This window comes from Triticum aestivum, chromosome 3B (genome assembly GCF_018294505.1).
Source record: "Triticum aestivum cultivar Chinese Spring chromosome 3B, IWGSC CS RefSeq v2.1, whole genome shotgun sequence".
NCBI lineage: Eukaryota > Viridiplantae > Streptophyta > Magnoliopsida > Poales > Poaceae > Triticum > Triticum aestivum.
Genome location: NC_057801.1, coordinates 316,163,068 through 316,177,135, shown reverse-complemented (window position 1 = coordinate 316,177,135; position 14,068 = coordinate 316,163,068).

Sequence of the window (14,068 nt, the reverse complement as noted above, 5' to 3'; positions counted from 1 at the left end):
ATGCCGGATGCTGCCAGGAGAAGGGTCTCCAGTCAGGATCATGAGAACCTTCCTCAGCACTTCGGGCGTCAGATCTTCCTCTTGGAGCCTCATGCGGTCTTCACGTCCCACGAAGGCCCACATCCGCCAGGAATGACGCTGGAGAGGGGCAATGCGGCTCAGGAGGAACTCCTTCACCACCATGGGTGCCGTCATACCGAGCGACCTCAAGTACGTGAAGCAATGCCAAACGAAGACGAGCCGGGGGCTCGTGAGCGTCTCCTGGCCCCAGCCCGAGTTGGGGATAGCGGGCATGGTTGGTTCCGAAAGCAGGGGGCTGGGCACCCCAGCGTCCACGTACAACCACCGCTCACGAAACCCGGTCGCGAGCGGAGGAAGGCTGAAGTCAATTCCCGAAGCCGCTGTTTCTGGTGCGGCAAGGAAGCTCACACACCCCAAGCATTGGGTAGGATCGCTGAGACGCAAAGAGAAGAAGTGGCGCAACAAGGCAATTGAAGGAGGGATGCCCATCATCGCCTCGCAGACAAAAACGAAAACAGAAAGAAGAGTAATGGATTCGTGACCCAAATGCATCATATGGATCTGGTAATGAGAAAGCACATCATTGAAGAAATCAAAAAAGGGGGGAACCAGACCCGCCCACAGAGCATCGGCAAAGTACCGGACCTCGGTGGCTGTTCTGTCAATGGAGAAGTGAGACGCGGGCCAGACCGTCGTCCTCCCACACTCATTGAAGATGGCGGCGATAGCGGAATTGACCTTGTCCGAGCCTTCCCGGTTGAGTATGATCGACCAGTCAACATCGGGATCCACCAACGGCGACGGGCGAGGCGAGGGCATAGGCTTTGGCCCTTTCCCCTTCTTCGTCGGGGCCATGGCGACAGGAAGGGGAATGATGCGAGATTGGATTGGAAGCAGAGGCTGGAGCTCGAGAGAAGGAAGAGCAGAAGGCGCGCGAGCGGCAAGAAGAGGGGAGATTGTGTACAACGGTGGGTCCGCCTAGCTGAGGCGCAAAATAAGGAGGCGTGGGGGAACAGGGACGCCCATGTCCAATCAACCGCCACGCGGCACCGAAGGCCGCAGGCTATTGGGGCCCGCGGTGCTTCACACTTGCCTCTTCGCTTCTCTGCTAAGCCAAGTCCAAGCGTGCCTTGGGCCCGGGGTTTACTGTCGGCGTTCTGGGAATAGGGGTACCCAGACTTGCCTACCTGCGGCCTGCAGCGTGGCTCAAGGAGTGGCCCAATACGGCCCATCTTCATCAACACATGCTCAAGACCCTCGTGAGGGGCCAAGCCTCGTGGGGCGGACGACAGGAGGCTTCCTCAGGCACGGCCTCGTCGGGCTGGCTCACGAGGAGGCCGAGAGATCAAGGCGGGGTACCTCACGAGGTGCCCATGACGCAAGCCATGACGACCAAGGCGCAGGCGGGCGCCAGGCGGGTACCGGCCTGTGCAGTGTCCTTGTTTCCCCTTTGGTGCAAAGGGGGCAAGCGCAGGCAAGGGTATCAGGCAAAGGCAACCATTTCGGTGCAACAAGACCAAGACCAGTAGGATGGCAGAGCGGAGGTCATCGTGGAGCCCAAGCAAGCGTCATCATCAGGGTCTTTTGGCAGGCGAGGACCAACTTTAGTCAGGATAAGTGTACTAGATGTTCCCCTTCAAATTGGCCAATTGTTGGTGCCCTTCCCGCTCAATATTAGGGAAGAGGCCCGGGGCCTTCGCCTATAAATAGGACTAGCCACCCAGAAGGTAGAGGCATCGAGAGATCAACCAAAGAGAGAGAGAGAGGTGACTGAACTCCCCTAGTAGTTCATCGTCCCAACTAAGAACAGACCCTCGCGAGGTTGTTCTTCCTTTGTATTGTTCCTCATCAGCCCTAGAGGCAATCCACACACCGCAAACTGGAGTAGGGTAGTACACCACAATGGTGGCCTGAACCAGTATAAATCTTGTGTCCCTTGTGTTGTTCTTCGTGTAGTTTAGATCCTTGCGAGGCGGTGAGATATGGGTAGGCTGAGGGTGTGATCTCCGCACGCACCCCAGTGTTCGAACCTCAAGGGTCTGCCGGAACCCGAAATCCGACACCTTGGCTCTGCTCGGGGAGAGGCGTGTGACGAACCAGGCCCGAGTGGCCTGGCTGGGTGGCGTGCGCCTAGGCATGACCCAGGCGTAGCCCCCGTGCCCAGCCCCCTCGCGCGGCACTCCCGAGGGGAGGCGTTACGGTCGGGCCGAACATTGAGCTCTGGGCTCCCTGAGGTTGATGCGGCCGGGGGCAACCCTCAGTTGTTTATCACCAGCGTGGAGCATAGCGCTTCCGTATGCGTACGGGCATAGCCGCTCCTCGGCAGTGTCGTCAGCCAGCACGGAGCATGGTGCTTCCACTAGTGCGTGGGAGGGGGCTCCCCTCTGGGAGGAGCCCCCAGGGCGTGTATAGCCCCGCCCTGACACGTGGCTGGCACAGTAGGGCCTGACGAGGTGTATCTGGGCACCCGTGAGCCAGCGCGGGACTCACGGGGCCCTACCTCAAGGCGGGTTGCGCCTGGCTCTGGGCCTTTTCTTGTGATGTGTTCCTACAGATTTGGTTAGATGCCGGCGCTCTACGTCCTCGGGTCCCGGCCCTCGAGCGGGCTCAGCCGTCGCTGGCATGCCAGGTCGCGATGCCGTGGACAAGGCCAGAGGATGAGGGCTGGAGAGCCAATAAGAGCCCATGAGTCGCGATGCTCAGGTACCCCCCCTTTAACGTGCAAGAGGCCGACATGAAGGAAGAAGGATGCCATGGACATGCACCAAATAACGATAATGATGGGTAAAATGCACGACTTGAATAAACACGAGAGGAATACATGCCACTGGGTATGGCCCGGGTGGCTTGGGGATAATGCAGCCCGAGGGGCGCCCCCAATAAAGTAAACTGAAAGCATGAACCAAAGGGATACATGCCGCAGGGACGGACCCAGGCGACCTGGGGATGATGCAGCCCTGGGGGGCGCTCCCAGCTGAAAATGAAACTCTAAGGATGTCACCTGATGATGCTGAAGATGAAGGGATGCTGAAGTAGCAGACGACGTGCACTGCGGAAGCCGATCTTCACGAGCCCCCTGGCCCAGGGGGCCTCGAGAGGCTCCGGAGGCGCTAGCGGCTCCTCGCGGACCATCTCCATCTCCTCCAGGACCGCGGAATGCCTGACCGCTTGAGCCTCCAAGATGCTCGTCATGAGGCGCTGACGCACAGCAGCCGCGTTCGGCAGGCCGTAAGGCATGCGAACATAGCTGTGGGGTGGACCTTCGCAGCGTCCCGCGTGTGAGGGCCAGAGGCGCTCCTGAGAGGCGGCTCGGTTGAGACCTGGTATGTCGATGCAGACGCGCAACCCACCATCCTCGCCTGGATGGGGAGCTACGGCGGGTAAGCGGCGGCTGCCACTCATGACTCTTGACTCCTGCATCTCCTGAATGATCTCGCTGACGAATTCGTAAGGGTTTGGCCCTCCTTGCCTTGCTCCTTCCTGAGGGAAACGTGCGTTGAAGCACGCCTCCAAGTGGTGCCCGAGCGCCTCCCTCGTGATCCTAGCAAAGTCGATGACCCTCCAGGAGAGAGCCCCTGAGCCTTGCTCGAGGAGGGCGTCGGGCGTGCCTTCCTATGCGACAGAAGGAGGCGCCCCCTGAACAGGAGCGGACCCTGAGGGGCCTGCCTCCCGAGGGGTCGGACCAGGTGATGTCTTCTTCTTCTTAGGAGTGGCCTCTGGGAGCCTCCCGCTCCTGTGATCTAGGTCTTCAATTGATGCAGCTTGGAAAGCACGCACCAGAGAACACACAGCGTCTCTCTTTTCACAAGGCACCGCGATAACTCCACCGCTCCCTGGCATCTTGAGGACATTGTAGCCGTGATGGGTCATGGCGATGAACTTGGCCAGGGCTAGGTACCCGAAGATGGCATTGTACGGCAGGCGGATGTGAGCGACGTCGAAGTCAATGAGCTCGGTGTGGTAGTGTCGTGCTTCCCGAAGGTAACAGGAAGGCGGACCTGCCCTATCGGAACCGTGGAACCATCAGTGACTCCTGAGGAAGGCTTGGTTGGCTGCAGCTGATTGTAGCGCACATGGAGATTGTTGAACGTCTCGACGGATAGGACATTGAGCCCTGCTCCGCCATCGATGAGGGTCCCGGTGACTTGCACATTGCTGATGATTGGAGAACAAAGCATCGGGAGAACTCCGGCTATGGCCGCGCACTTGAGCTAATCCGCTGAGCTGAACATGATGGCGCACGCTGACCACCTGAGAGGGCGTGTGGCCTCAAGCTTGGGGAGGACTGCATTCACTTCGCGAGCAAACTTCTTGAAGATGCGCTGAGAGGCCGGGGCTTGAGCGCCGCCCAAGATGCAAGCGATTGCGCGCGGCTCCTGGAAGCCTCCAGCCCCCTCGTCCTGATGATGGTATTCATACCTCCTCGGCTGCGGTGGCATAGGAGGGAGGCCCGCATTGCCTTGTGGGCGATCCTCGCGAGGCTGATCCCTTCAACCCCCATCGCGAGGTCGGTCACGCAACCCTTGGCGAGGGCCACGGTCTTCCCATCATCCTCCACCTCTTCCTCCTCCTCGGCCGTAGCCCCGGTCGATGCGCTCGGGACGTTGGCCGGCACGCACGTCTCGCACGGCCCTGAGCTCTTGGCATTCGTTGGTGTTGTGGGTGTGGAGGTCGTGGTACACTCAGTACCGGCTACCCTTGGATGACTCAGGCTGATCCCTGCCGCGCTTGGTGTCTGGCTCTGCTGCAAGCACGGCAGCCCTCTTGCACTTCACGTCTTTGGCCTTGGGCTTCTTCTCTTCTGGGTCAGCAGCTGGCAGCTTGAGGAGGGAAAAGCGCCCTTCCTCAGCCGTAGCGCACTTGGTCGCCAGGTTGAACAGTTCCAGGGAGGTGCACAGGTCCTCATGGATCGCAAGCTCCTCCTTCATCTTGACGTCACGCACACCGTCGGAGAAGGCTGAGATGATGGCCTCCTCAGACACCTTGGGGATCTTAAGGCGAGCGCTGTTGAAACGCTGGATGAACTTCTGTAGGGTCTCTCCCGGCTGCTGCTTGATGCGGCGCAAGTTGCTCATGGCCGAGGGCCGGTCGCGGGTGCCCTGGAAGTTGGCGATGAATCGGGTGCGCATCTCATCCTAGGAGGATATCGTGCTGGCAGCCTGGTTCAGGAGCCAGGTGTGGGCGCCGTCCTTGAGCTCCATGGGGAACCAGTTTGCCATGACCTTCTCGTCCCTGTTGGCGGCTTTGATGCCCAGCTCATAGAGCTGGAGGAACTCCGCAGGGTCAGCCATGCCATCGTAGCGTGGAGGCAGGTCTGGCTTGAACTTGCCTGTCCAGGCCATGCTGCGCAGCTCGGCGGTGAAGGCACGGCAGCCTGCAGTGGCCGCGGGAGGCCTTGGGTGACGGACAACTTGATCTTGGAAGTCCTTGTGCGCTGCTGCCAGGTGCAGCGCGGGGTCTTGATGTGCTGGAGCAGGAGCGCGTTCGTGCCGGGCCGGTGCGGGAAGCACACATGCGGCTTCTTGGAGACGAGGGATCTCTTGGCAGCTCTTCTCTTGTTGTGCCGGCGCCGAACGAAGTGGGTTCCGCCCATGGGCCATGCGCCTTGGGGCCAAGGCGCCTTCTTGAGGGGGAGGCGGCTGAGGCGCCCCCAGAGCTTCGTCGCCCGCGCAGGGCGGGGCGCGGTGCAGCGAGAGGGATGGCGCAGGGGATCTCCCAGCGGCGCTGACGAGCTCGGTGATGCGGGCGAGCCATTCATCGTAGAGGTCATCGACGGGACGGTAGTGCAGGAGTTCCCGCACCAGGAGCAGCGTGGCGTGCGCGTCCGCAAGGGCGCGACGGGTGTGGGACGAGGAGCCGGCTGGGGTCAGCGACGGGGTGGCGGTGGGCCTTCTCGCCACACTGAAGGATGCAGGGACGATGCCTGCTGCTCGTTCCCCGCCGGGCCGGTGGCGGCGTTGATGGCAGGCGACGGGGAACGGCGGGGATGACCGCCAACGGGGGCCGTCTGGGCGACACGAGTGGCTAGAGCGGCCCGGCGCTCGGGGCGGGCTCGACGAGCGTCTGACATGGATGCGACGGGCGGCGAAACACGAGGCGACGGAAGGCGGATTATGGCGCACCCCTACCTGGCGCACCAAATGTCGGATTTCGGGTTCCGACAGACCCTCAAGGTTCGAACTCTATGGTGCACGCGGAGATCACACCCCCTGCCTACCCATGTCTCGCCGCCTAGCCAGGATCTAAAACTACACGAAGAACAACACAGCGGACACGATGTTTATACTGGTTCAGGCCACCATTATGGTGTAATACCCTACTCCAGTGTGTGGTGTGGTGGATTGCCTCTGGGGCTGGTGATGAACAGTACAATGGAAGAACAGCCTCGCGAGGGTTTGTTCTTGGCTGGAGCGATGAACTGCTAGGGGAGTTCAGTCGCTTATCTCTCTCTCTGTATCAGATGCCTCTAGTCTCCTCCATCTACAGATGCGGATCCCCCTACCCTGTGGGTGGCTAGTCCTATTTATATGCAGAGGCCCTGGGCCTCTCCCCAAATATTGAGGGGGAAGGGCGCCAACAATTGGCCATTTTGAAGGGGAACATTTGGTACACCTATCCTGACTAAAGTTGGTCCTCGCCTACCAAAGCCCCTGACGATGACGCCGGCTTGGGCTCCACGATGACCTCCGTTCTGCCGTCCTACTAGTCTTGGTCTTGTTGCACCGAAATGGTTGCCTTTGCTTGATACTCTCGCCTGCGCTTGCCCCCTTTGCACCAAAGAGGAAATAAGGACTCTGCGCAGGCCGCCGCCCGCCTGGCGCCCGCTTGGCCTTGGTCGTCATGGCTTGCGTCATGGGCACCTCGCGAGGTACCCCGCCTTGATCTCTCCGCCTCCTCGCGAGCCAGCCTGACGAGGCTGTGTCCAAGGAAGCCTCCTGTCGTCCGCCCAGCGAGGCTTGGCCCCTCGCGAGGGTCTTGAGCATGTGTTGATGAAGATGGGCCGTACTGGGCCACTCCTTGAGCCACGCCGCAGGCCGTAGGCAGGCAAGTATGGGTACCGCCGTTCCCAGAACACCGACAACCATGACGACCATGACCTTGCCCCCTCCCACCTCCTCTCGCGGCGGGCTCTGTCCCCGCGTCTTCACAGGGAGGAGGGAGACACTATCGAGCAGAAGTTCTCGTCGCTGCCACTGGAGCAGCGCTGCGCCCCCGACCTCTCGCCATGGTGGGCGAGGACTGCTGCAGGAATAGAAGGAGAAGGGTGTGTGTGGAAAAATGCCTTGCCCCACGTTCCCTTTTATAGGCGAGCGAGGCAGGGGGCTAGGTATTTCCATGAAGCTGGCTGCCCCGTTCGACCAGTCCAGCTCCCCCTCACCATTAACGACTCGAAGAATCAAGGACGCCCCCCTGCACCAATCCGTGACGCCTAGCTTTCTAGCACAACACTCATACACGCGCCATTCGCATCTGGCACCAACTTTGCACAATGCATGTAATACACATGGCAGAGGCGCTTGTAGCGGGAAATATAATGGGGTGGCAGTGACTGCCCCGTGAACGTTGGACGTGGGTACCCCACAAATCATGGCCCATAATCTCTCCCACTACAATTGGCATTACATGACGCATGGGAGAACCGGAAACTGACATGGGCTCAGATTAATGAAGAAGCAAAGAAGATCTCAAAGGAAAAGCAACTACTACCCTCTTGCCTATGCACTTGATAGGGCCTACCCCGACAATGCCCAACAGCGCGTTTGGGCCAGGCCCAGGGTCTCCTGTCGGTGCAACAAACCCTGGGTCTGTTGCCTAGACCGTGCACTTGCCTAAAAGATCAAGGTTGCAACATCCAAGACGCGATCAAGTTGAAGAGATAGCTCTTTGAAAATCAGAGGGCAGATCAAGACCAAGTCAAGCCAAGGGAAGCAAGACACCACTATGGGAAAGCCCCCCTTGACGAGTAGGCGGGCCTGGCGAGGTCGAGGTTGATCTGAAGACAAGTCTCAAGACTGCCCCGGAAAGCTTACCGGGGACACCAAGGGCAGACCACCCCGCCAAGGCTCCGCCGCTCCACCTCACAGTGACGTAAGTCATCAATCGGTGCGGTGTCAAGCCCACAAGTGGCTAGGTGGTTGTTTCTTGACACATGGCAGCCACTTCTGAAGGAAATCACCTCCAAATGACACCCGTCTAGAGACGTGTTGTCGGGGCACACAAACAGGGGTGTATGTTTTCCCCTGACTTGTGCATGGACGACAGTTCATCAGGCCAGCAAGACTGCAACATCCAAGACCAGACCAAGCAAAAGAGATCAGTTCTTTTAGGAGTCAGAGAGCGGATCAAGAAGACCAAGTCAAGCCAAAGGAAGCAAGATACCACCAAGGGAAGACCTCCCTTGCCGGGCAGGCGAGCCGAGCAAGGTCAAGGTTGCCCCAAAGACGAGCCTCAAGACCATCCGACAGGCCTGCCGGGCCCCATGAAGGCAAAGGACCCCGCCAAGGCTTCACCGCTGCACCTCACAGCAACGCAAGTCATCGATTGGTGTGGTATCAAGCCCACAAGTGACTAAGTGGCTGTTTGCCACATGGCAGCCACTTCCTATGGGAATCACCTCCAAATGACAACCGTCTAGAGATGTGTCATGCATGCAGGAGAGAAGCTAGCCAAATTGCCCGGTAAGGCTTGCCGGGCATGCCACGATGCGACACTAAGCGGCGCATTTAATGCACTCTACCCTGTCTGCAGAGTTAGGTATGATAACACTGTTTGCTATCTAATCAGTGCACAATGACTTGCCACCGTGGTGACCCCTTGATCTATAAAAGGAGGCCCATGACAATGATAGAACGGTTTCAGACCGTTGTATACTCATACGCGCGTAGCTGTTCTCGCCCCAACGCAACCCTGCCCGGCCAGAGTGCTGCGTCTCCACCACGGTCCTACCATCAATCGACCAAAGTAGCAGTAGGATTTTACGCCTCGCGGCGGCATGAACCTGGGTAAAACTTCCCATGTGATCTCTGTCGTGCTGTGCCATGTTCTCCGCTCTTTGTGCAATGTGCTCATCCCCCCTGCCAAACCAGAAGGAGCTAATAGCCCCATAGGTGGTTGCGGTTTCCCACGACAGGGAGGCAGGTGAAGCTCGAAGAAATTCGAAAACCACTTGGGGACAACTCGGCTGATGATGTGATCATACCGGAGTCTGTCAGGGAACCCGTAGTGGAAGCTGCACCTGAACCACGGAGGTCGGAAAGATTGTGCAGAGTGCGTGATATTTTGTTGCTAGAGAGCGACAAGCCAGCTACGTATGTGGAAGCGATGGTGAGCCTAGATTCCGAGGCATGGGTAGAGGCCATGAGATCCGAGTTAAAGTCCATGGATGAGAATCAAGTCTGGGACTTGGTTGATCCGCCGCCTGTCATAACTTCCATTGCCTGCAAATGGGTCTTTAAGAAGAAAAGTGATGTGGATGGAAATGTTCAGATCGACAAAGCTCGGCTTGTTGCTAAAGGTTATGGACAAGTTCGAGGAATTGACTATGACGAGACTTACTCGCCGGTAGCAATGCTAAAGTCGGTAAGGATCGTACTAGCTATAGCTGCATATTTCGATTACGAGATATGGCAGATGGATGCCAAAACGGCTTTCCTTCATGGATATTTAACCGAGGACATGTATATGATACAGCCCGAGGGTTTTGCCGGTCCAACTAGTACTAGTAAGGTATGCAAGCTCAAGAGATCCATTTATGGGTTGAGACAAGCATCTCGGAGGTGGAATATTCATTTTGATGAGGTCGTCACTAGTCTTGGTTTCATTAAAATCGAAGAGGACGCTTGTTTATACAAGAAGTTGATTGGGATCTCGATAGTGTTTATGATCATGTATGTGGATGACGTATTGCTGATCGAAAATGATGTTTCGATGCTAAACTCGGTCAAGGAATCATTGAATGGCAAGTTTTCAATGAAGGACCTCAGTGAGGCAGTGTATATCTTAGGCATTAAGATTTATAGAGATAGATCGACAAGGCTGCTCGGCTTGAGCCAGAGCATGTACATAGATAAAGTGTTGAAGCGGTTCAACATGATATAGGGCTAAGTGAGACTCAGAGTCCTTCCACATCTGATGAGCGAAATAGGATGAGTCGGACTCGGTATGCCTCGACAATTAGATCCATCATGTTCCATGATATGTACACGGCCTGATGTTGCTTTTTGCAATAAGCCTAACAAGTAGATACCAGGCCAACCAAGGTGAGAGTCACTGGCTGGCCGTAAAGACTATTCTGAAGTACCTGAAAAGGACTAAAGAGATGTTCCTACTTTATGGAGGTGAGGAATACCTCGTCGTAAAGGGTTACGCTGATGCTAGTTTCCAAACCGATAGAGATGATTGTCGATCACAGTCCGGATTCATGTACATCATGAACGGAGGAGCAGTGAGCTGTACAAGCTCCAAGAAAGATATAGTGGCCGATTCTACCACAAAAGTTGAATACATTGTAGCTTGTGAAGCTGCAAAGGAAGGTGTTTGGATCCGAAACTTTCTAGATGGTCTTGGTATTTTCCCAGCCTCGGTAAAACCATTGGACCTTTATTGTGATAATTCTGGTGCCATCGCACAAGCCAAGGAGCCGAGGAATCACCACAAGACCAGACACATAGATCAGAAATATAACCTGATATGAAAGATCGTAAAGAATGGTGATACAGAGTTATGCAAAATTCACACAGATGCAAATGTTGCAGATCCGCTAACTAAGCCGCTTCCACAACCCAAGCATGAGGGACACGTTAGAGCTATGGGCATACGATGTATGTTTGATTGACTATAGTGCAACTGGGAGAATGTTGGAGATATGCCCTAGAGGCAATCATGTATAATGATATTTCCTATGTGTTTATGAATAAATATAGTCCTTGGACATTATCAATGATGTGTATCGACAAATATGTGACTTTTTTGTGGGAATATGCATTTTATTGATACATCTCCAACGTATCTATAATTTTTGATTGTTCCATGCTGTTATATTATCATTCTTGGATGTTTTACAATCATTTTATAGCAACTTCATATCAATCTTTGGGACTAACCTATTGACATAGTGCCTAGTGCCAGTTGCTATTTTTTGCTTGTTTTTTACTTTGCAGAAAATCAATACCAAACGGAGTCCAAATGGAGCAAAACTTTTTGGTGATTTTTTCTGGACCAGAAGACATAGATGGGCCAAGAAAGTACCTGAGGGGGCTCCAAGGGGAGCACGACACACCAGGGTGTGCCTAGGGGCCCAGGTGTGCCCAGGTGGGTTGCGCCCACCTTAGTGGCCTCCCGGTCCACCTCTTTGCTCTATAAATACCCCAATATTCCAAAAACCCTAGGGGAGGCGACGAAAATCAATTCAAGCCACCGCAAGTTCTAGAAACCATAGATCCAATCTAGACACCATCACGGAGGGGTTCATCATCCTCATCGATGCCTCTCCGCTGATGCATGAGTAGTTCATTGTAGACCTACGGGTCCGTAGTTAGTAGCTAGATGGCTTCCTCTCTCTCATTTGACTCGCAATACAATGGTCTCTTGGAGATCTATTTGATGTAACTCTTTTTGCGGTGTGTTTATTGGGATCCGATGAACTTTGAGTTCATGATCAGATCTATGTTTTTATCCATGAAAGTTATTTGAGTCTTTTGATCTCATATATGCAGGACTACTTATAGCCTCATATTTCTTCTTCGAATCTTTGGTTTAGTTAGGCCAACTAGATCGATTTTTCTTGCCATGGGAAGAGGTGCTTTGTGATGGGTTTGATCTTACGGTGCTTGATCCCAGTGACAGAAGGGGAACCGACACGTATGTATCGTTGCCATTAAGGATAACAATATGGGGTCTATTTCTACATAAATAGATCTTGTCTACATCATGTCCTCGTTCTTATTGCATTACTCCGTTTTTCCATGAACTTAATACACTAGCGGCATGCTGGATAGCGGTTGATGTGTGGAGTAATAGTAGTAGATGCAGGCAGGAGTCGGTCTACTAATCTTGGACGTGATGCCTATATAATGATCATTGCATGGATATTGTCATGATTATTTGAAATTCTATCAATTGCCCAATAGTAATTTGTTTACCCACCGTATTCTATTTTTCTCGAGAGAATCCACTAGTGAAATCTATGGCCCCTGGGTCTATTTCCTCATAATATACTTTCAGATCTATTCTGATACTTGCCTTTTTATTTATTTGCAACTTTTATTTTCAGATCCATTAATCCAAAAACACAAAAACACCTTGCTGCAATTTTTATTTACTTATTTTATCTCGCGTTCCCGCGAGATCTATATATCCAATCTACTACAATTTTATCTATCTTTTTACCCATGAGGGATTGATAACCCGTCTCTTATGTCAGGTTGCAAGTATTTGTTCTTTGTGTGTAGGAGCTGTTTACGTGGTGTTGCGTGATTCTCCTACTAGTTCAACAATCTTGGTCTCATCACTGAGGGAAATACCTACCGTTCATGTGCTGCATCATCCCTTCCTCTTTGGGGAAATACCGACGTAGTTCAAGCCAACAACAACAGGAATTTCTGGCTCCGTTGCCGGGGAGACATCATCAACATCTACCAGGTTCCTAATCACAAATCTCATCTCCTTTTAATCTATATTATTTTCCATTTGCCTCTCGTTTTCCTGTTCCCCACTTCACAAAAATTTGCCATTTTATTCGCACTCTTTTTTGTTCGCGATTTTCTCGGCAGATATGATTTTGAGTGCAATCATGTTGCGTAGTCACAATGACTCAAGAGAATACCAAGTTGTGTGATCTATCCAATACCAACAACAATTATTTTATTGGCACTCCGATTTGTCCACCCGCCACTAGTGCGGAGTCTTGTGATATTAATGCTGCTTTGTTGAATCATGTTATGAAAGATCAATTTTCTGATAATCCTTAGTGAGGATGCCGCGTCCCATCTTAACACAATCATGGGCTTATGCGATATGCAAAATAAAAAAGATGTGGACAATGAATGATATTGTGAAGTTGAAACTATTCCCATTTTCTTTGCGAGATCGTGCAAAAATTTGGTTTTCTTCTTTGCCTCGCAATATTATTGATTCTTGGGATAAGTGCAAAGATGCTTTTATTACTAAGTAGTTTCCGCCCGCGAAAATTATTTCCCTTAGGACACAAATCAGGAATTTTAAGCAACATGACCATGAACATGTTGCACAATCTTGGGAAATAATGAAATTGATGCTAAGAAATTGTCCTACTCATGGTTTAAATCTTTGGATGATCATGCAAAAAAATTATGCGGGACTGAATTTTGTTTCTAGAAATCTTTTAGATTCCGCTACGGGTGGTACTTTTATGGAAATTACTTTGGGTGAAGCTACTAAATTGCTAGATAATATTATGGCAAATTATTCACAATGGCACATCGAAAGAGCTCCTGCTAGTAAAAAACTTAATTCAGTTGAAATTTTTTTCTTCTTTGAATGAAAAAGTTGATGCTCTTATGACATTGGTTGCTAATAAAAGTGCTCCTATTGATTTTAATGATGTGCCTTTGTCTACCTTGATTGAGCAAAATAGTGATGCCGTAGATGTGAATTTTATCTCTCGAAACAATTTCAATAACAATGCTTATAGAGGTAATTTTAAGCCTAGGCCTTTTCCTAGTAATTCCTCTAATAATTATGGTAATTCCTATGGTAATTCTTCTTATAATAATAATAGGAACACCTCTGATCTTGAGAATAATATTAAAGAATTTATCAATACTCAAAAGGTTTTTAATGCTACGATAGAAGAAAAGTTGAATAAGATTGATGGTATGACTAGAAGTATTGATAGAATTTCTCATGATGTAGACAATCTCAAGATGAAAATTTTTGTGCCTAAAGTTGAGGAATCAATTAAAGCATTATATGTTTCTATGGATGAAAGTAAGAAAAGAACATCTATGCTTAGATCTAAAAGAGAATTGTTAGAAAAAGCGTTTTCTAATGATTGTTTCATAAAAGTGAT